Below are 22,562 nucleotides of genomic sequence, written 5' to 3'. Positions count from 1 at the left end.
TTTGCCTTGTGTATTTGTAAAATCCGCGAATTAAAAGCATATATTGATCTGTCTTTGAAGGACTTTTTAAGAAAACATTTAGGTTTTCCGATATAAGATCTGAGCGCCGCAAGATATTCATCTTTGTCCATATTAATCCGTGGGTCTGCCAAAAACTGCTCAAAATTGTTCAGATTCTACGTCTGTTAACTTTGCGTTAACCAAATTAAATTTTTTTTTATAGTTGTCCTTACGTACTGCAAATCGGAGCTCAGCTACTTTAATCAGATATTTCAAAAATAGGGGAATTATTTAGCCTATATTTGCCGTGCACATGAGGGGACCCTCGCTGTTTAAATTCTATTCTCCAGTAGAATTTGTTTACATTAAATTCATCAAATATTCCACCATTAGCAGTGAAGCATTTGAAGAGCTGTCTTATTCTGTGGTCAAAATACCTGGAACATGTAATGAGATCTGACCTAATTAGCTCGTATAGTTTTTGGGTGCTGAAAGACATTGCCTCCTCTTTGGAAATATTCCTTCCTTATGCAATTTTCACCAAAATAACGAGCAATTATGGCCATTGCTATTCAGCGGCAGACAGTGTTATAAAGAATGTTGGAATGCCAAATTGTCTGATCATAGCCAAGACTTTCTTATTTTCTGCCTCCCAATGTGCTGGAGAAGATCGCACGCCTTTCAAAATGTGATATCCTTCTTTTGTAGGAATCGGTCACTGAGAGCATCTGTTGCAGTATAATTGCAACTGTTTTTGATTTTAGAAAATCAATGGCACGCGATAATAGACTTTGATCTTCGAAATCGTTTCAGACATAAAATAGTGTGTGTAAGACAATCTTCACTTTAAATGAAACTGGATCACTTGAGTTTGGCCAGATTTTGACAGTGGAAGCGAGTGAAATGGGGACATTTACTACAGCACCCCTTACAGCACACTGACGATTATAACCCAACGAAACTATTCTCATAAAGGGAATTGGTGGTGCAACAAACCTTTCTTCCAGCGATGTCAAGCCTTGCAGTTCTCTCGGAATAGCTGGAAATTGTAGAAGTTTGATTATTTTGTGACATGTGTTGCAGAATTTATATATATCGTTTTCAGATGGAAACTGTTCTGAAAGGAAAAAAACTTCATTCAAAATTGGCTTTTTTTTGTAGAATAGATGTTTTGAGGAGTGTCTTAATTTAATCAAACTTAACAAAAACTTAAAAACTTAACAAAATCAAACTTCTGTGGATCCACTCTTGATAATATTTCAAAAATTCGGAAATTATTCTAGATCTGTGCATCAAAGTATCTTGAACTTGCTGTTGTGACCTCGACTCCGGCGACAAATTCTTCTTCTTGCTAGATTTTCCCAGAGCTTGTCTTATGTTTATATTTTCTCTGTTTGTTGGGTCCATACGATGAATAAGAAAGCGGCAATTTCTAATCCTGCTTTCTGCTTCTTGTATTTGCATAGCAGTCTGGTGACACGACGAGCTGAGGTGTTCCGCTCTTGTTCCACGATACGAAAAAATGGATTTCTTCGACGTACTCTGTGCATTGCCGTGTCTCTCTCTCTTTCGGCTTGACGGTATTCTTTATTTTTTGCCAAAGTGTCTCTTTCTCATTCCTCTCCGCGATACGATGGATCCATTCTTCGAGTAGAATGGGCTAAAGTGTCCCTCTGTTGTTCCTCCTCCCTGTACGTCGGATCAATTCTCCGAACTAATCGAGGCACAGTATCCCTCTCTTATTCCCCTTTCCGAAATGTCGCATCCATCCTATGGATAGAGGGTGCAAGGGTATTCCTCATTTGCTCTTCTGCGCAATAAGTCGGATCCATTCTTCCACCTTGTCCCTCTGCTCTTCCTGCTCCCGGTACGTTGGATCCATATTTCGAATAGAATGGGCCAAAATGCCCCTCTGTTGTTCCTCCTCCCGGTACGTCGGATCAATACTCCGAATAGATCGAGCCACAGTATCCCTCTCTTGTTCTCCTTCTCGAAATGGTATTCCTCACTTGCTCCTCTGCGCGAGTCGGATTCCATCTTCGTATTGAGTGGTCCACTGTGTCCCTCTGTTGTTCCTGCTCCCTGTACGTTGGATCCATTTTCCGAATTGAATGTAGTGTCGATTGTTTACGTAGTTGAGGCATAATTGTTGGTTCTCGAATAAACTATGTACTATTGCAGCAATTTTAAACCTCTTTTTTTGAAAATTTTCAGCTTATATTTTCTTTGCGATTGGCTTCTTTTTTGCTTAACGATTCGTTATGAACTGTTTTGCTCAATTAGAGTAGATTTATTATATTCAAAAATACTTTCTGGCCAGGTAATATGTTTTGTAGAAATCTGCATAGAATACCAGGTATCTGAACTTAAGTTGACAGGTAGTTTAAAAGAAGTGTTTTATTACCACTAGACGTATTATTTTTTATTGTTGCGAGAAAACCTTTGTTGACTGGTAATTTAAGGATAGTTTTGATTATATAACCACCAGGTATATTTAATGGTTATGTTATTGTGGCCAGAACACACTTTCTTCTACCTGTAGATAAAGCAAATACAAATACTTGCTGTCCAGGTAAGATGTTTTGTAAAAATCTGCATAGAATACCAGGTATCTGATCATATGTTCTATCTGTAGAAATAGTACAGAACGGGATGAAGCAAACAGAGACAATAAAATCCCAAACGTACTACTTTTAGCGCTAAACTAAATTCTATTAACTAAATTCGTTGCATAAGGATTTGCAACTTTTATAAAAAATCAAAATTGTGAGAAAAAAATAATTCACTGAGAAAAGAAATATGATTATTGTGGCTATACTTCTTATAAAATCAGGAGGTACCAGTGCATATGTCAGGTAATCGTTTAGAGAAAGCATTTAAAGTTTTCAAAACCTATAATGTGGTTTGTAAGCAAAATATGACTACAACGACCAAAATATCGAACATCTAGCGTTATTGTTATATGGAAGCTGCATGCAAACGTGGATCAATATAGAAAATATCGAATATCCAAAGGTACCGTTATAAAGGGACTATATGAAAACGTGGACGTATTTAGAAAATGTTCGACAATTAGAGCTAGAACCCATTACAAAATATTATACCCATAATTACCGAATTTAAAACAAATCAGATAAATAATATGGTTAAAATTGCTAAATACCTAATATATGGAAAACGTGGAACAATATATACACTACTTAGCCACTGAAGTTAGAACCTGTTACAAACTCTAAAAACCATATTAAGACAATTCTGTCAATTCATGTGGCAAGTATGATCAAAATATTGAAAATCGGGAGGTGCAGTTATAAAAGGCCTATAACAAAACGTAGAACTATACATACAATGTTCTGCCACTAGAGCTAGAACCCATTATGACCAACAAATACCAATTTTTAGACTAATCCGTGGGAAAATGTGGCAAAAATCATCAGAATACCGAATAAAGGGAGGTACCTTTATATGGAGGCTATACGAAAACGTGGACCTATTCATACAATGTTCACGCACCAAAGCTAGAACCCATTATGTTTTACAAATACCAATTTTTACAAAGACCAGTGGAAAAATGTGGCGAAAATCATCAAAATACCGAATATTGGGAGTTACCATTGTATGGGGCTATACCATTACATACATTTTTCGCCACAAGAGTTAGAACCTATTATGTTTTACAAATATAACAATTTTAAGCAAGATCCGTACAAAAATATAACAAAAATTATCAAAATACCGAATGTCGGAAGGTACCGTTATATAGGGGCTATACGAAATCGTGGACAGATATATATCATTTTCAATACCAACCATCCTAGACAAAATACAAATTGTTATACCAAATTTTTAAGCTCTACGTCAAATAATGAGGGCTGTATCGTGATTTAAACCGACAGACAGACAGTCATCGTTAAATCGACATAGAATTTTATGCTGAGCATGAATATAAATAAATTATGGCGAATGACAAAGTTAATATACCCTCCATTTCAAGGAGCAGGGTATAAAAATAGTAATTTGTGGCCGATGAAGAAGGCTGTGATGCCTTTGTTTGCACGATTTGTAACTATTTCACGAGAAAGACAATTTATGCAATGATTATTCTTTTTAACAATAACAAATTTGTCCTCACTTGAAAATTTTATAAACGGGGGGCAGAGTCGGAGAACATGACTCTGGTTAAGACAAATGGTGTAATAAGTACTTCACACTAAATTAGTAGACTGAGATGAAGGAACAGATTTTTATCCATGTACCAACGACTTTTTAATGGTGGAAGTAGATGTAGAAACATGCTTGGATGCCAACGATTTAGCAGAGGAGCAATGAGATGAAACATTATGTGATGATAACGAGTTAGGCAGGAAACTAGTCATTTTCATTTGTAGAAGAATTGAGTCGATCAGCGGCTCTCATAAAACGTGCAAGGGAAAACGTATCTTGCAATAATTTACAAAAGCTTCGAATCTGCAGGGGAAAATCTGCTGGGTGAAGAAATTTTTGAATTAAAGTAGAGCTAAAAAGCGGAAACGTGAAACGTACTTAAATGGATTTAATATAAAATTAGGAAAATAATTGTTTATTAAATCAATGTAGGGTACTTATGACAGATTTCTAAAAAAAAAATTCCAAAAGCACGAAAAAGATTTGTAAAAAGGTTTAACACGTGTCGTTCGAAATAGAGTAACTCTACGAAATATTTAATGCTAATTTTGTTAATTTTAAATATGGTGTATTCTTCCAAAAAACAACCAAATCCTATGGAGATTAAGAAATAGTGCCTGTTTGCGTAGCAAAATGAAAATAAAGGAAAGGGGAGAAAAATAAAAACACAAATGATTAATATTCTTTCCCACTGAGCAGTGGATTGTATATTTTTTATAGGGTGGCTGTTCGTAGAACAATATTACCTTCGTACAAAGTGTTTTTAGCAGTAGGACGTAATCCTATGTTTGTTAGTACTCGTAGAGTCGGTAGAATACTGTAAAGGCGACAATTACAAACGTCACTCCTTAGGAAATGTCATTACCTTTGACATTATGTACGAAGTACAGAGTCATATTAAGAGGTAGTAGACATTATCTAAGGAGGAGAAACATCACCCGTGTTACAAGTATGTAATATTAACGCAATTTAATGAAAATTAAGTTTGAAATTAAACATTCCGCAAATTTTACGTTAATGTTAGTTATTTTCATGTGAGTTCGTGGAGCACGATCGTGCCAAATCTCGAGGAGGAACTGATCGTATCATGAAAACAATGGACAAAAAAATAAAAAAAGGTTGTTTTCAACTTTTCATGCGAGCTCATTGAGCACGATCGTGCAATGCCCGAAAAGGAGCCGATCGTAACATGAAAACTAAAGGCATTCAAGCATTCAAAATATGCCAGATAAACAATATGGAATGCCTCTTTGAAAATGAAGGACAGATGGCCGCATAGCCATTGTTAATGCGGATTGAATTCATTTGCGTGACAAATGAAAAAAGAAAACGTAGTCGAGCCAGATGATCGTTGACCAGTATTTGCGTAGCAAGTAGGAGGAAGAAGTGTAGCGATATGTAATATTGCAGCAGTTTTAAACCTTTTTTGAAAATTTTCAGCTTTTATTTTCTTTGCGATTGGCTTCTTTTTTGCTTAGCGATTCGTTATGAACTGTTTTGCTCAATTAGAGTAGATTTATTATATTCAAAAATACTTTCTGGCCAGGTAATATGTTTTGTAGAAATCTGCATAGAATACCAGGTATCTGAACTTAAGTTGACAGGTAGTTTAAAAGAAGTGTTTTATTACCACTAGACGTATTATTTTTTTATTGTTGCGAGAAAACCTTTGTTGACTGGTAATTTAAGGATAGTTTTGATTATATAACCACCAGGTATATTTAATCGTTACAAATACCAATTTTATTGTGGCCAGAACACACATTCTTCTACCTGTAGATAAAGCAAATACAAATACTTGCTGTCCAGGTAAGATGTTTTGTAAAAATCTGCATAGAATACCAGGTATCTGATCATATGTTCTATCTGTGGAAATAGTACAGAACGGGATGAAGCAAACAGAGACAATAAAATCCCAAACGTACTACTTTTAGCGCTAAACTAAATTCTATTAACTAAATTCGTTGCATAAGGATTTGCAACTTTTATAAAAAATCAGAATTGTGAGAAAAAAAATAATTCACTGAGAAAAGAAATATGATTATTGTGGCTATACTTCTTATAATACAGACAATCAGGAGGTACCAGTGCATATGTCAGGGAATCGTTTAGAGAAAGCATTTAAAGTTTTCAAAACCTATAATGTGGTTTGTAAGCAAAATATGACTACAACGACCAAAATATCGAACATCTAGCGTTATTGTTATATGGAAGCTGCATGCAAACGTGGATCAATATAGAAAATATCGAATATCCAAAGGTACCGTTATAAAGGACTATATGAAAACGTGGACGTATTTAGAAAATGTTCGACAATTAGAGCTAGAACCCATTACAAAATATTATACCCATAATTACCGAATTTAAAACAAATCAGTTAAATAATATGGTTAAAATAGCTAAATACCTAATATATGGAAAACGTGGAACAATATATACACTACTTAGCCACTGAAGTTAGAACCTGTTACAAACTCTAAAAACCATATTAAGACAATTCTGTCAAATCATGTGGCAAGTATGATCAAAATATTGAAAATCGGGAGGTACAGTTATAAAAGGCCTATAACAAAACGTAGAACTATACATACAATGCTCTGCCACTAGAGCTAGAACCCATTATGACCAACAAATACCAATTTTTAGACTAATCCGTGGGAAAATGTGGCAAAAAGCATCAGAATACCGAATAAAGGGAGGTACCTTTATATGGAGGCTATACGAAAACGTGGACCTATTCATACAATGTTCACGCACCAAAGCTAGAACCCATTATGTTTTACAAATACCAATTTTTACAAAGATCAGTGGAAAAATGTGGCGAAAATCATCAAAATACCGAATATTGGGAGTTACCATTGTATGGGGCTATACCATTACATACATTTTTCGCCACAAGAGTTAGAACCTATTATGTTTTACAAATATAACAATTTTAAGTAAGATCCGTAGAAAAATATAACAAAATATAATCAAAATACCGAATGTCGGAAGGTACCGTTATATAGGGGCTATACGAAATCGTGGACAGATATATATCATTTTCAATACCAACCATCCTAGACAAAATACAAATTGTTATACCAAATTTTTAAGCTCTACGTCAAATAATGAGGGATGATCTAAACCGACAGACAGACAGTCATCGTTAAATCGACATAGAATTTTATGCTGAGCATGAATATAAATAAATTATGGCGAATGACAAAGTTAATATACCCTCCATTTCAAGGAGCAGGGTATAAAAATAGTAATTTGTGGCCGATGAAGAAGGCTGTGATGCCTTTGTTTGCACGATTTGTAACTATTTCACGAGAAAGACAATTTATGCAATGATTATTTTTTTAACAATAACAAATTTGTCCTCAATTGAAAATTTTATAAACTGGGGGCAGAGTCGGAGAACATGACTCTGGTTAAGACAAATGGTGTAATAAGTACTTCACACTAAATTAGTAGACTGAGATGAAGGAACAGATTTTTATCCATGTACCAACGACTTTTTAATGGTGGAAGTAGATGTAGAAACATGCTTGGATGCCAACGATTTAGCAGAGGAGCAATGAGATGAAACATTATGTGATGATAACGAGTTAGGCAGGAAACTAGTCATTTTCATTTGTAGAAGAATTGAGTCGATCAGCGGCTCTCATAAAACGTGCAAGGGAAAACGTATCTTGCAATAATTTACAAAAGCTTCGAAACTGCAGAGGAAAATCTGCTGGGTGAAGAAATTTTTGAATTAAAGTAGAGCTAAAAAGCGGAAACGTGAAACGTACTTAAATGGATTTAATATAAAATTAGGAAAATAATTGTTTATTAAATCAATGTAGGGTACTTATGACAGATTTCTAAAAAAAATTTCCAAAAGCACGAAAAAGATTTGTAAAAAGGTTTAACACGTATCGTTCGAAATAGAGTAACTCTACGAAATATTTAATGCTAATTTTGTTAATTTTAAATATGGTGTATTCTTCCAAAAAACAACCAAATCCTATGGAGATTAAGAAATAGTGCCTGTTTGCGTAGCAAAATGAAAATAAAGGAAAGGTGAGAAAAATAAAAACACAAATGATAAATATTCTTTCCCACTGAGCAATGGATTGTATATTTTTTATAGGGTGGCTGTTCGTAGAACAATATTACCTTCGTACAAAGTGTTTTTAGCAGTAGGACCTAATCCTATGTTTGTTAGTACTCGTAGAGTCGGTAGAATACTGTAAAGGCGACAGTTACAAAAGTCACTCCTTAGGAAATGTCATTACCTTTGACATTATGTACGAAGTACAGAGTCATATTAAGAGGTAGTAGACATTACCTAAGGAGGAGAAACATCACCCGTGTTACAAGTATGTAATATTAACGCAATTTAATGAAAATTAAGTTTGAAATTAAACATTCCGCAAATTTTACGTTAATGTTAGTTATTTTCATGTGAGTTCGTGGAGCACGATCGTGCCAAATCTCGAGGAGGAACTGATCGTATCATGAAAACAATGGACAAAAAAATAAAAAAAGGTTGTTTTCAACTTTTCATGCGAGCTCATTGAGCACGATCGTGCAATGCCCGAAAAGGAGCCGATCGTAACATGAAAACTGAAGGAATGTGCTCGTAGAGCAAGATCGTGCAATGCCTCGAGAAGGTCCTGATCTTTTAAAGGTTGAACTCGTCGAGTCCAATGTGGCGAAACCACTGATCTCTTCTGGAGGAACTCCAGGGACCGCCGAAGACGGATTTTTAATTCAATTTTCTCCGAGACAGGCTCTGCTTCATCCGTTGGGTATGCCGTGGGCTTCAGGGATCAGCGCAGCCATCAAATCATTGTTCCTTATTGTATATGGGACGTAATCCGCACACCATCATCGCAACCATCATTCTAAATCTTCCAACTCATATGAAAAGTAGAAAGGTAGCGATATATTTATGAAAATATATCGCTACCTTTTTTTCATAAATACATATATATTTATGAAAATTATGGATCGGTGATCCAGCAATATAAATAATTATAGATGCGTGGCATCTCCTTCAAGATTTGGCATTCAAAATATGCCAGATAAACAATATGGAATGCCTCTTTGAAAATGAAGTACAGATGGCCGCATAGCCATTGTTAATGCGGATTGAATTCATTTGCGTGACAAATGAAAAAAGAAAATGTAGTCGAGCCAGATGGTCGTTGACCAGTATTTGCGTAGCAAGTAAGAGGAAGAAGTGTAGGCGATGTAATCTTTGTGTTTTCCGTGGGAAAACTGACCTATACATTCAACACGTATGGGAAAAGCGTCCGTAGGGAATGATGTGAGCCAAAGTGACTCAAAGTCCCTAGTCTTTTACCCTTATCTAAGGAGAATCCCTAAACAGAAGGTTGTAGAGGGAAGTTTGGCATGGGACCAGTAATGATCCAGCTGAAGACGGTGCTCTGCGCTATCAATGAACCTAGTACGTTGGTACGTGTGCCCTGTAGCAGAATCTTCGGATAAAGATCTGCACCTAATAGTAGGTCAACAGGACGAGAAGAAAAGGGATCAGGGTCGGCCAAACGAACATTTGGCAATTGTGGAATGTTGTCACGTTTAATAGAAAATGATGGCAGATTTTCAGCAATTGTCGGCAGAATCAGAGCATTAGTTTCCATGATACGAATGGGACATTGTTTACGGGAAATTTGTGAAACGGACCCACTAACCCCCGATATTGAAGCTTGAACGTTATTCGCGCCTATACCCAATCTTTTGTGTATACGTTCAGAAACAAAAGATGGTTCTGAAGCAGGATCTATTAAGGCTCTAGATGGGTACGTAGTACCGTTGTGCACAATATGCACCATAGCTGTGCCTAACAATATTTTTCTGCTCTGGGTGGTATGAAATACCTTTCGGTTTGAAGACCCTTATATAATATTGGTAGAAGTAGTAGATAGAATTACCTGATCTGGACTTCTAACATTTGAAGTCGTCGGAGACGATTGAGGCGTGGCCTCGATGTGTACCAGCGTGTTGCATTTTGAAGATTCTTGTCCGCGAGACAAACAATTAAGACAACAGAAGTGTTTCTTAACTGTGCAGATTCTTTCAGGAACTGAAAGTCTAAGGAATATGACAAACTCTTAGATGATGCCTTTGTCGTAAACAAAGCGCACATGATTTAGGCGAGGATGTACGAGGCAACCTTGAGAAATGAGCGGCACTTTGAGCCGTGATGGAATTTGATGTTGCACCATTCGTAGAAAGGGAACGTTTATCATTGTTTAGAGGTTCGACGTAATCGATGCCCCTAATGTCACGTAAGCAGGTCAGAGTTTGGATCCTTTCTTTAAGAAAGTGATCCAAATCTTTTCACGAAGACAGTGCACCACGCAGTTCTTAGGTAACCTCTGAAGACACAGGAAAACTAGAATAGGATCCCAGTCTTTTGTCGACACATCATAATTAGACATGGACGAAATACACCGGTTTATGCCTCTTTGTAATTTCTTTAACCCTGCACTAGTTTCTTTGTCTAAAACTGGAAGGTCAAAGAGGAGCTTAAGTTGGTGGTTCACCAACATTCGAGGATTGTCATACGTAGATAATAATGCACTCCATGCTAGATTCAAGTTTTTGTGTGTAAGCGAAAACTTAGACACAATTTCATGGGCATCACCATTAGCTTTGTTATTCAGATGACACGCTTAATGTCGCTTATGTCGCTATTGTTAATGTATATGGCAGAAAACAAGTCCCTGAACGTAGGCCAGGAAAGAAAATCGCCATTAAATACTTCGACGTCACAGGGTGGAAAATTTAACCTGTGACTGGAATTTTTATTTCCACAGGATGTGAAAGATGAATTTTGACAAGTTTCGGATCGATGCGTAGCATTCGATACGGTCGCTGTATACTCGGAACGAGGTATTGAAGTGTTACCTATATGAGATTTTGGTGAAATTACAGTAGGTGACTTAGGCGGAGCCCGTAGCGCACCTAACTTTCTATTAATGGACGCTAGAACATTTAAAAAACATTTGTAGGCAACATCGTATTTGATGTCGGCGGCTGAAATGTCGTCCTCATTAGAATTTTTATCAGCATATAGTTAATCGAGGCATTTTTCAAATTGGAATTTAACTTTATCCCATAGTGTTCTGACCTCAGCTCCTTGCAATTCTAGGATGTAAACATCGAGCTCTTCGTCCCGATGGGAACTGAAATTGGCATCAAATTTTACCAAAGCATTAGTAGCTCGGATGAATAAACCCAAAGGAGTGAGTGGCATTTTGAATGCACATCAGAAGCAAAAGAAATGAATAATGTTTATTCAGACACGTAATGTCTTGTTTGAAAAACAAATGCAGCCGAAGAATACAAAAGCGAAAATACAAAAAAATGTAATTTAATTTGCACGAAAATGCGTAAAATATTTTAAAACGACACGGAATGACAAGAAAATCAATATTTATTTAATGAAAATACACTGATTGTATAATAGTCGTGTGCTATATTTGAGGTTTAACGTGATTAAACCACAACAAGTAAAATAATATTATAAAGAAACTCAAAAATTGTAAATTTTTTTCTTTCAGTGTATTTTATATTGTTTACAGTGTATCGTAAAATACACACAGTGTGTGGGGGCTATACCTTTACACACATTTTTTCGCCACATGAGTTAGAACCTATTATGTTTTACAAAAATTACAATTTTAAGTAAGATTCGTAGAAAAATATATCAAAAATTATCAAAATACCGAATGTCGGAAGGTACGTTTATATAGGGGCTACACGAAATCGTGGATCGATATATATCATTTTCAATACCAACCATCCTAAACAAAATACAAATTGTTATACCAAATTTTGAAGCTCTACGTGAAATAATGAGGGCTGTATCGTGATTTAAACCGACAGACGGACAGACAGACAGTCATCGTTAAATCGACTTAGAATTTTATGCTGATCATGAATATAAATACCTTATGGCGTCCATGACGAACATTTAGGGATGTTACAAACGGAATGACAAAGTTAATATACTCTCTGTTTAACTCAGGGGAGTGGGGGTGAGGCTTCGATAGCGGCAACAACAACGATAACTCCCCAGAGTTATTATGTGAGAGTGATGTGTAGGTGAGAGGTTTGGTGAGGGTGCGGATGAAACGCGTGTGTGGTATGAGATATAAAAGAAAATATACAAGAAATGAAACAAAGATACATTAGTATTAATACTTAACATAATTTATGCTTTATTAGGTTTCTTTCATTTCAAACGACAGAATTACCTTAAGTAATTGGGGTGGCGACAGAGGCCGTGTGTTTATGCTTCCGTTTCTACGAGACAAGTGAACGCAATGGTTCTGAGTGACCGCTGAGGGTCCCATGTCTGTCTACAATTACAACTACAACTACTTCCAATGAGAGCAAGGTGAGCCTACCGACAACAACCAATGTCCAGCGACGATCCGCTCACTACGGTCTCCGCCAGGGGAGTTGTAGAGGAGATGCCTGTGCGCCAATCAGCATCCGTGATTGATCGAGCATTGGAAAGTTGTGGTGGAACGTATCGAACTTATACATTCCGGCCCCCTTGCTAGAACTACGAGTCTAGCAATCTATATAAAGTTATCATAAATTAGGAAGGAACGTAAATTCAGATTCCTTTGTGAGCTATAGTTGCAGATTTTCAAATTATCAAAGCGATATGACGAATTACCGATAGATTCGGTCTACAATTTTAGTGTTTGGCGCAAGTGATTATTTCAAAACATTTAGATTTTTAAAGATTCATTGGTCTTTTTAATTGGTCGTATTCAATTTGTCTGCAAGATTACGTTACAGTCGAGGGAGGTAATGAACCGGTGAGAATGTACCTTTTGGGCCAGCAACGGCTCCAAAACAATTTTTGGAGGTTCAGCTTCTAGAATTTTGGGATACAAGTCAGCGCCAAGTAGCAAATCTATTGGGCTGTCATCGAAAGAATCCGCTAATTCAAGATTAGGAATTCGAGTCTTTAAATTACAAAGATGGTGATGAGAACAACTTCCCCTTGATTTTAGGTAAGACTAACGCGTTAGTTTTGACAATTCTAGATGCATTTTTAGGGGAAGACAACTGAAGAGAACAAACTTCTCTTGGAACAGCACCTTTAGAGCAAGTAGTCTCAGAGCGAGTTAAAATACCAAGATTTTTTTTAATTTTTTTACTAACAATTGATGCCTTGGAAGAAGGATCTACAGTTGCTCGAGCAGTGTACGACTTGCCATTATGAACAATGTTTACTAGTGCAGTTCCCAAGAGCACATTATTCTCAATTGTGTTGGGAGACTGACTGTTAGAATTATTTTTAGCAGAGGGTGGGTGCGTTTCAGAGGGCTTTGGATCTCGACTTTTGACCTTCGTAAAAGCCAGAGGGATCTTTGAACCTCGACTTTTGACATTGGTAAAGGCCGGAGCTAATTTCTTAGAATTCAAAACCAGATTTTGAGCAGACTTGCAGAACAGCGAGGATTTTCGACTTTTAGAATTATTAGAAACCAGAGATGGTTTTGAGCGTGATGCTGCGACAACTATAGTAAATTGTGGCTGGTGAAGAAGGCTGTGATGCCTTTGCTTGCAAGATTTGCAACTATTTGTGCTATGACAATTTTTAACTACATGGCCACGCGAAAGACAATTTTTTACAACACTTATTCTTTTTCACAATCAAGAATTTGTCCTCAAACGAAAGTTTTATAAACTTGGGGCAGAGTCGAAGAACATGACTCTCGATAGGACAAATGGGGCAATAAGTGTTTGGCCGAGGAGAACAAACAGGCTCATTTAACTTGTCAATGGTGGAACTAGATGTACCAGCATGCTTGGATGCTGGCGACGATTTCTTCACAGGTCTGGGAGGAGTATCATTCATTGGCGACAATAAGGACTTAGGAGACGAAACTATTTTGGGCAAGTACTTTTCGGTGGACTGATTTTTATGTATGCTCTGCATACACTGCAAAGTTTGTATTCTGTTTGTGAGGAAAGCATCTAAGTCTGGCCAGGAAGGCAACAACGACTTATTTTTGATACTTTGCTCCCACGAAGCTATAGTGGCTAAAGGCAAATGCTGTAAACAAATATAAACAATGATTGGATCCCACTGATATTTGGCGACGTCATAGACACCCATAGCAGCAAGACAACTATTTATGACACGTTGAATAGTTTTCAATCCCGAACAAGTTTCAAACTTTAAAAGTGGAATATTAAACAAACTTTTTATGTGACTATTCACCGCGATGCGCTTATTATAATACGCATCGGACAAAGCTTTCCAAGCTAAATGGAAACTACTATTAGTGAGTGGACATCTAGAAACGATTTCTCGAGCCTCACCAGTGGTCTTCTGCAAAAGATAGCAAAGACGCTCTATGTCTGAAAGACGTTCATTTTTTACAAAGAGTATGGTGAACAAATCACGAAATGTGGGCCAAGCGACAAAATCACCAGCAAAGACTTCGATATCTAGAGGTGGCAACATGCAACATTGATTATGGAAGAATGGATTGGAGTAACTATTATAGGGAGAAGATTTGGAGAAAACATCAACGGGTGGAGAAACAGACTGCACAGGAACCGATAAGATAGGTTCGCTCGAAAGCAAGCCTGAAGGTGATGTCACATTATCATTATTAAGTGCAATAGTGGAGTTTTCAGGAGGTAGTGTCTGAGGAGCCGCAGCAGGGGAACAATTATCACTTATTGGGGATTTAAGGCGGTCGAAATGCATTTTTATGGTGGTAAAACACCAATGGTATGCAATAAATTCATTATTGTATTTATCCTCAACGACATCAAAAAGGTCAGCCTGTGCAGTCTCGGATGCCGTGAGGTAGTTCTTACACTCAGTGTAAGTGTTCAGAACCTTTTCCCACAATTGTCGAATTTCCGAAAGACGAATTTCGAGACTATAAACCGTGAACTTCGTGGCATCAATATGTTCGAAAAATTCTACACTCCGCGGAACAATGTCAGCGGCTCTAGAAAAGCGTGTGGCGACATTTGGTTAATAGATTTATATCAATGCTAACTGTATGCAGAGGGAATAAAATTCGAACAAATGATGCTGTGGTCCAAAGAAAATAAGAAATTTCCACAAATAAAAACCTCCAAATACTTCAAAAAATGTTATAAATATTGAGAATATAGCAGGGTTCAATAGGAGAGAAATTAAGAAAATCTTTTCCTATGTGATAAATATTACTAAAATTGCTTCAATATCAACAAACTTAGAAAGTAAGCAATTTGATGATGCCAAATGAAAGATATTTTGCAAAATGTATGTAAAATCTTCAAACCTTGAGAGCAGTGCGATATTTCTACAAAGATTTACAATAGGACGTGCAAAATCGAGTAACTCTAGGTAATATTTATTGATAAATTTGTCATTTTTGTTTTTAAGTTTATGCAGAAAACAGAGTTTATTCTTCCAAAAAGCAACCAAACTTTATACAGATTAACAAATAGTACCAACAATTATTACTAAATTGCCTAAACAATTTCCAGAAAAGCCACAAAGCGAAAAGTTTCAACTAATATATGTTGCTGTGCAATGAATGCCGAATGTAGGGTGAATTTGTCCAAAAATTCCAAACGTTAAATAATGTTTTGCAAAACTAGCAAAAAAAAACGATAAATTTTCACTAATATTTGTTGCTAAATGTTTCTGCAAAGAATGCTGAATGTAGGGTGAATTTGTCCAAAAATTCCAAAAACCCTAGTCCAAAATATTTCAGAAAATTATCGAAAAATAATTTCTAAAATTAATTACAAACAAATTACAATTTGTGCTGTTTTATCCCACTGTGCCGAACCAACAACGGATATCGCACAAAGAGAAATAAAACACAAGCGACGTCGGCAGAGAAATGACTATGCGTAAGCAGCTACGCACCCACACAACAAGCGACGCCACAAACGATCCAACAGTGAGTGTTGGGGATCAAAACAATTTGTTGTTATTTTTACTGTATATCAAACAGACGCTAAAAAGGGCGCGTGGAATGATGAAGTATTTTGTTGCAATTTTTGGCAATGCAAATTCTCAAGTGAGAATTGATTGATGGTTAGAAACAAACGAAGAAGAATTGAAACAACAATAAACCCGCGATATTGACGACGACAAAGTACTCAACCGACAGATAGATGCACTGTTATTACAAGAGTGTTGTTATTGTTAATTAGAAACAAACAATTCTAGTTAAAGGGCTCAACCTTTGAAATGTGAAGGGGGATAACCACAGCGAACGTTTGGTTGGTGAGAAATTGAACAACAAATAAACCAAACGACCAAATATAAAATAATGTGAATGTATGCTGTGGTGATGTACCAATGTGGTGATGCAAATTCTTCTGCTAAGGCGAGGGAGTAGGGCAACAACGAGGGGGACACTTTCTATTCTCACAAAGGGTCCAACATTTGAGATGAGGGTTAGAAATGAAAATAATGAAAGAGGCGGAGCAAGAACACCAAATATTTTTGTATGATCAACGCGACGACGGATGGTCAGTACAACGAAAGCTAATTATTTTCATAACAACAGAACTACTTGTTGTAGGGAAATGCACTTGATTAACACAAGAAGTGCTAATATAAGTCGACCAACTGACTTGTTTTAAACGAAAGGCAAATGTATGATCAACGCAACGACGGATGGTCAGTACAACGAATGCAATTTAATGCAACGAGAGTGGACTGTATTTGAATTACAATGACACACGCGAAGGGTGATTAAAAATTGAACAATATTATATTTTCTCGAATAAAAACAATTAACATACGCACTAACAAACGCGGGTAGCTCACTTCAAATAGAGATCTGAATTTACGTACCTGGTTTTTAGTCTTTTGTATGTTGATGATATGATGAGGAAGCAGCGACAAAGTGATGGCTTCAATCCGGCTCGAACGACCAATGTTTAACTCCGGGGAGTGGGGGAATGGCTTCGACAACGGCAACAACAACGATAACTCCCCAGAGTTATTATGTGAGAGTGATGTGTAGGTGAGAGGTTTAGTGAGGGTGCGGATGAAACGCGTGTGTGGTATGAGATATAAAAGAAAATATACAAGAAATGAAACAAAGATAAATTAGTATTAATACTTAATATAATTTATGCTTTATTAGGTTTCTTTCATTTCAAACAACAGCATTACCTTAAGTAATTGGGGTGGCGACAGAGGCCGTGTGTTTATGATTCCGTTTCTACGAGACAAGTGAACGCAATGGTTCTGAGTGACCGCTGAGGGTCCCATGTCTGTCTACAATTACAACTACAACTACTTCCAATGAGAGCAAGGTGAGCCTACCGACAACAACCAATGCCCAGCGACGATCCGCTCACTACGGTCTCCGCCAGGGGAGTTGTAGAGGAGATGCCTGTGCGCCAATCAGCATCCGTGATTGATCGAGCATTGGAAAGTTGTGGTGGAACGTATCGAACTTATACAACCTCCATTTCAAGGAGCAGGGTATAAAAATAGTAATTTGTGGCCGATGAAGAAGGCAGTGATGCCTTTGTTTGCACGATTTGCAACTATTTGCACTATGAAAATTTTTAACAGCGTGATCACGAGAAATACAATTTATGCAATGCTTAATCTTTTTAACAATAACACATTTGTCCTCAAATGAAAGTTTTATAAACGGGGGACAGAGTCGGAGAACATGACTCTGGTTAAGACAAATGGTGCAATAAGTACTTCACAGTAAATTAGTAGACTGAGATGAAGGAACAGATTTTTATCCATGTACCAACGACTTTTTAATGGTGGAACTAGATGTAGAAACAGGCTTGGATGCCAACGATTTAGCAGAGGAGCAATGAGATGAAACATTATGTGATGATAACGAGTTAGGCAAGAAACTAGCCATTTTCATTTGTAGAAGAATTGTGTCGATCAAGATGCCAGTTTATAGTGGATAAACACCGAAGTTATGTGCACAAGACCTTATCCAACAATTCTTTAATCTCTGTATTGCGAATCTTTAAATTGAATACCGTAAGTGTTGATTCTTCTATTTGTTAGAAATTTGCTACGCTTTTAAGAAAAATTTCAGCGACTCTCATGAAACGTGTAAGGGGAGTGATCGACATTTTAAAGCGAATTTTACAAGAAAGCTGGCTAACAACAACAGAAGTGGGAATAAAAATAAACTTGGAATTTCGAACAAGGACGGCTAACTCTCAAAGGAAATTAGTATGCCCACGAAAACGTATCTTGCAATAATTCACAAAAGCTTCGAAACTGCAGGGGAAAATCTGCTGGGTGAAGAAATTCTTGAATTAAAGTAGAGCTAAAAGAAGAAACGTGAAGGGAAACTTTGCCTAGGTGAATAAACTACTTGTAATTAAAAATTAGGCTTAAGTTTCTACTTAAATGGATTTAATATAAAATTAGGAAAATAATTGATTTAATAATGCCAAATGTAGGGTACTTATGACAGATTTCTAAAAAAATTTTCAAAAAGCACGAAAAAGATTTGTAAACGGGTTTAACACGTGTCGTTCGAAATAGAGTAACTCTACGAAATATTTAATTCTAATTTTGTTAATTTTAAATATAGTGTGTTCTTCCAAAAACAAACAAATGCTATGGAGATTACCAAATAGTGCCAACAACTATTACCAGAAAAGCCACAAAACGAAAAGTTTCAATGAACATAAGTTGCTAAAATATGTGCAAAGAATGCCGAATGTAGCGTTTATTTGTTCAAGAATTCATAATTCCCTATTATTAATCAACCAAACGATAAACAATATTTTATTTTTTTTTCAAAACTTGCCAAAAAACGATTAATTTTCACCAATATGTGTTGCCAATTATTTCTGTAAAGAATGCTGAATGTAGGGTGAATTTGTCCAAAAATTCCAAAAGCCCTACTAGTAGTAACAAATATTTCAAAGAACTATCGAAAAATAATTTCTTAAATCAATTAAAAAAGATCACAATTGGTACTGCTTTACCCGACTGTGCCGAACCAGCAACGGATATAGCGCAAAGAGAAATAAAACACAAGCGACGTTGGCAGAGAAATGACTATGCGTAAGCAGCTATGCACCCACACAACAAGTGTTTTGTTTTGCAAGAGTAGAACAACCAATTCTCATTACAGGGCTCAGCCTTTAGAGGGAAAAAACATGTTGGATTTGAATTACAGCACAGTTTGGTTGGTGAAGAATGCAAAAACAAATAAACCAATCGACCGAATGTGATGAAATATGTATGTGTGCTGTAATAACAAATGTGGTGATGCAAATTCTTCTTCAGCTAAGGCAAGAGAGTAGGGCAACAACGAGGGGGGACACATTCTATTCTCACAAAGGGTTCGACATTTGAAACGAGAGTTAGAATCAACAATAATGAACGAAGAGCACCAAATATTTTTCTATGATCAACGCGACGATGGATGATCTGTACAAAGAAAGCTAATTATTTTCACAACAACAGAACAGAACAGAACTACTTGTTGTAGGGGAATGCAATCAATTAACACGAGAAGTGTTAATATAAGTCGGAAGGCAAATGTATGATCACCGCGACGTAGGATGATCAGTACAACGAAGAATATGTGGGGTGTATTTTTTGTAGCAATAACACGATTCGACAAGCAATTGCGATTCGAACAAAACTAAACAAATATATATATTCACTAAGAAAAGCGAGTAGTTCACTTCAAATAGAAATCTGAATTTGCAAACCTGTTTCCTAGTCAAATATGTTGGTGATGTTGAGAGTAATCCAGTGATTTCTTCATCCACAATAGAAAATATTGGCTCGAATCTGGCTTCAGAGTTATTTATGTGATATGATGTACGCGTGTGCAGTGTGCAAAGAAAGAAATATAACAAGAAATAAAACACAAGAATAATTAGTATAATTCTAAATATGATTCCTTTATTGGTAAGGAATCACCTTTTCTAAACGATAAGCTTCAGTAATTGGGGTGGCGACAGAGACCATGTGCTTATGCTTCCGTTTCTACTAGACAAGTGAACGCAGTGGTTCTGAGTGATCGCTGAGGATCCCATGTCTATCTACTACTACATATACAAATACAAACAAGTCAACGCACAGGTTCTATGTGATCACAGAAGATCCCTTGTCTCTTTTTACTTCCAATGAGAGCAAACCGACAACAACCAATGCCCAGCGGCGATCCGCTCACTACGGTCTCCGCTAATGGAGTTGTAGAGGAGATGCCAGTGTGCCAATCAGCATCCGTGATTGACGGGAACTGGGATGTTGTGGTGGAACGTATTTAACTTATACACCTGGTAAAACATTTGCTCGATGTCCTCACAAATGGCTATATACCATTTCCTGAACTACAAATATTTTATAAGCAGAAAAAGTGTAGAGATATCAGATTCTTGAAACCGTTGTACATCGGTTTGGGTATATAACCTTTATTTCCACAATAGCGGGGAGATCTTTCTTTGGTATCGGGGCCATAGAAGGAAAAATTTTGTTTTTCAACAAATAGTAACTAGAAAAAAGGTCAAACAAAGACTCTAAATTTTGTCAACACGAAAAATATTAATTTTAACTCTTCTTATAAAAATCAATGAACAATAGAATAACATCCACCGTCTGTACCAAATATATGCCTGTAATACGTTTGTGACTGTAAAAGCTTTAAAACACTGAAAAGATTGAGCTAACGATCTCGTCACTTGGATAAGAATGTTTTCTGTCATAGAAGTTATTTTTAAAATAACTTCTGGGGAGAATATCCCAGACAAACACAAGGCAACTGTTGAGGATTGGTGGCTATTTTCGACACCTAGGTGTTCCCTGCCTTACCCCCTCGTAAACATTACCATCGTTCTCCACTAATAAACAAACGTTGTTTAAACAAAAACAACAATAAAGTGATTAAGCCTGACCATTTTGCAACAACAAAATACTATGGTATCCCGAACAAACAAAGCCAACACTGTTCTAATAGTAGACAAGGCACGGAGGGGTTTTTGTTCGGTTGTATGATTTAGAAGATCTTGCAAAAGAATTTTAGTTTTATTTAATTCTTTCTTTCTTTGTCTATTGAGCTTACAATCTCGTCACTTGGGTAAAAAATGTTTATTTGTCATAGCAGTTATTTTAAAAATAACTTAACTACTTTAAAACAACAGTAAAGCCTGACCATTTTTCAACAGCAAAAATAAATAATGCTACTGTTTGTTACTGCTGCTACCTACATACGCCATTCATGTTTACCTTGTCAGCCCATACAAAATATGGCCATTGAAATTGAAAATAATTTCTTTTTGAAGAACCATAGAAACCAGTATGTGCAATGAATATTAATTGGTTAATTAAAAATGATATACGCTAAATTCTATTTGTTGCAGGTGGGATTTCGGAAAGTGTGAAAATTAATTCCAGGTTATTTTTTTAAAAAAGAACAGAAAGGATAAAGCACAAAAATTATAACTCGGCCTTTTTTCAACCGATTTTAATGATCTTTCTATTCTTTTGAGTTTATACATTTTTTTAAGTATATGTTCATTATTTATATTATAAAAAATTCATAATGTTGCTGTTTGATATCAGCTTTGTAGTGTAGAGCACGAAGAAAAGAGTAAGGAAATGTTGTGGGGAAATGCACTTGATTAACACAAGAAGTGCTAATATAAGTCGACCAACTGACTTGTTTTAAACGAAAGGCAAATGTATGATCAACGCAACGACGGATGGTCAGTACAACGAATGCAATTTAATGCAACGAGAGTGGACTGTATTTGAATTACAATGACACACGCGAAGGGTGATTGAAAATCGAACAATATTATATTTTCTCGAATAAAAACAATTAACATACGCACTAACAAACGCGGGTAGCTCACTTCAAATAGAGATCTGAATTAACGTACCTGGTTTTTAGTCTTTTGTATGTTGATGATATGATGAGGAAGCAGCGACAAAGTGATGGCTTCAATCCGGCTCGAACGACCAATGTTTAACTCCGGGGAGTGGGGGAATGGCTTCGACAGCGGCAACAACAACGATAACTCCCCAGAGTTATTATGTGAGAGTGGTGTGTAGGTGAGAGGTTTAGTGAGGGTGCGGATGAAACGCGTGTGTGGTATGAGATATAAAAGAAAATATACAAGAAATGAAACAAAGATAAATTAGTATTAATACTTAATATAATTTATGCTTTATTAGGTTTCTTTCATTTCAAACGACAGCATTACCTTAAGTAATTGGGGTGGCGACAGAGGCCGTGAGTTTATGCTTCCGTTTCTACGAGACAAGTGAACGCAATGGTTCTGAGTGACCGCTGAGGGTCCCATGTCTGTCTACAATTACAACTACAACTATTTCCAATGAGAGCAAGGTGAGCCTACCGACAACAACCAATGCCCAGCGACGA

This window comes from Musca domestica, unplaced genomic scaffold, assembly GCF_030504385.1.
Source record: "Musca domestica strain aabys unplaced genomic scaffold, Musca_domestica.polishedcontigs.V.1.1 11, whole genome shotgun sequence".
In the NCBI taxonomy this organism is placed as follows: domain Eukaryota; kingdom Metazoa; phylum Arthropoda; class Insecta; order Diptera; family Muscidae; genus Musca; species Musca domestica.
The sequence above is the reverse complement of the archived record's forward strand: the minus strand, read 5'-3'. Positions refer to the sequence as shown.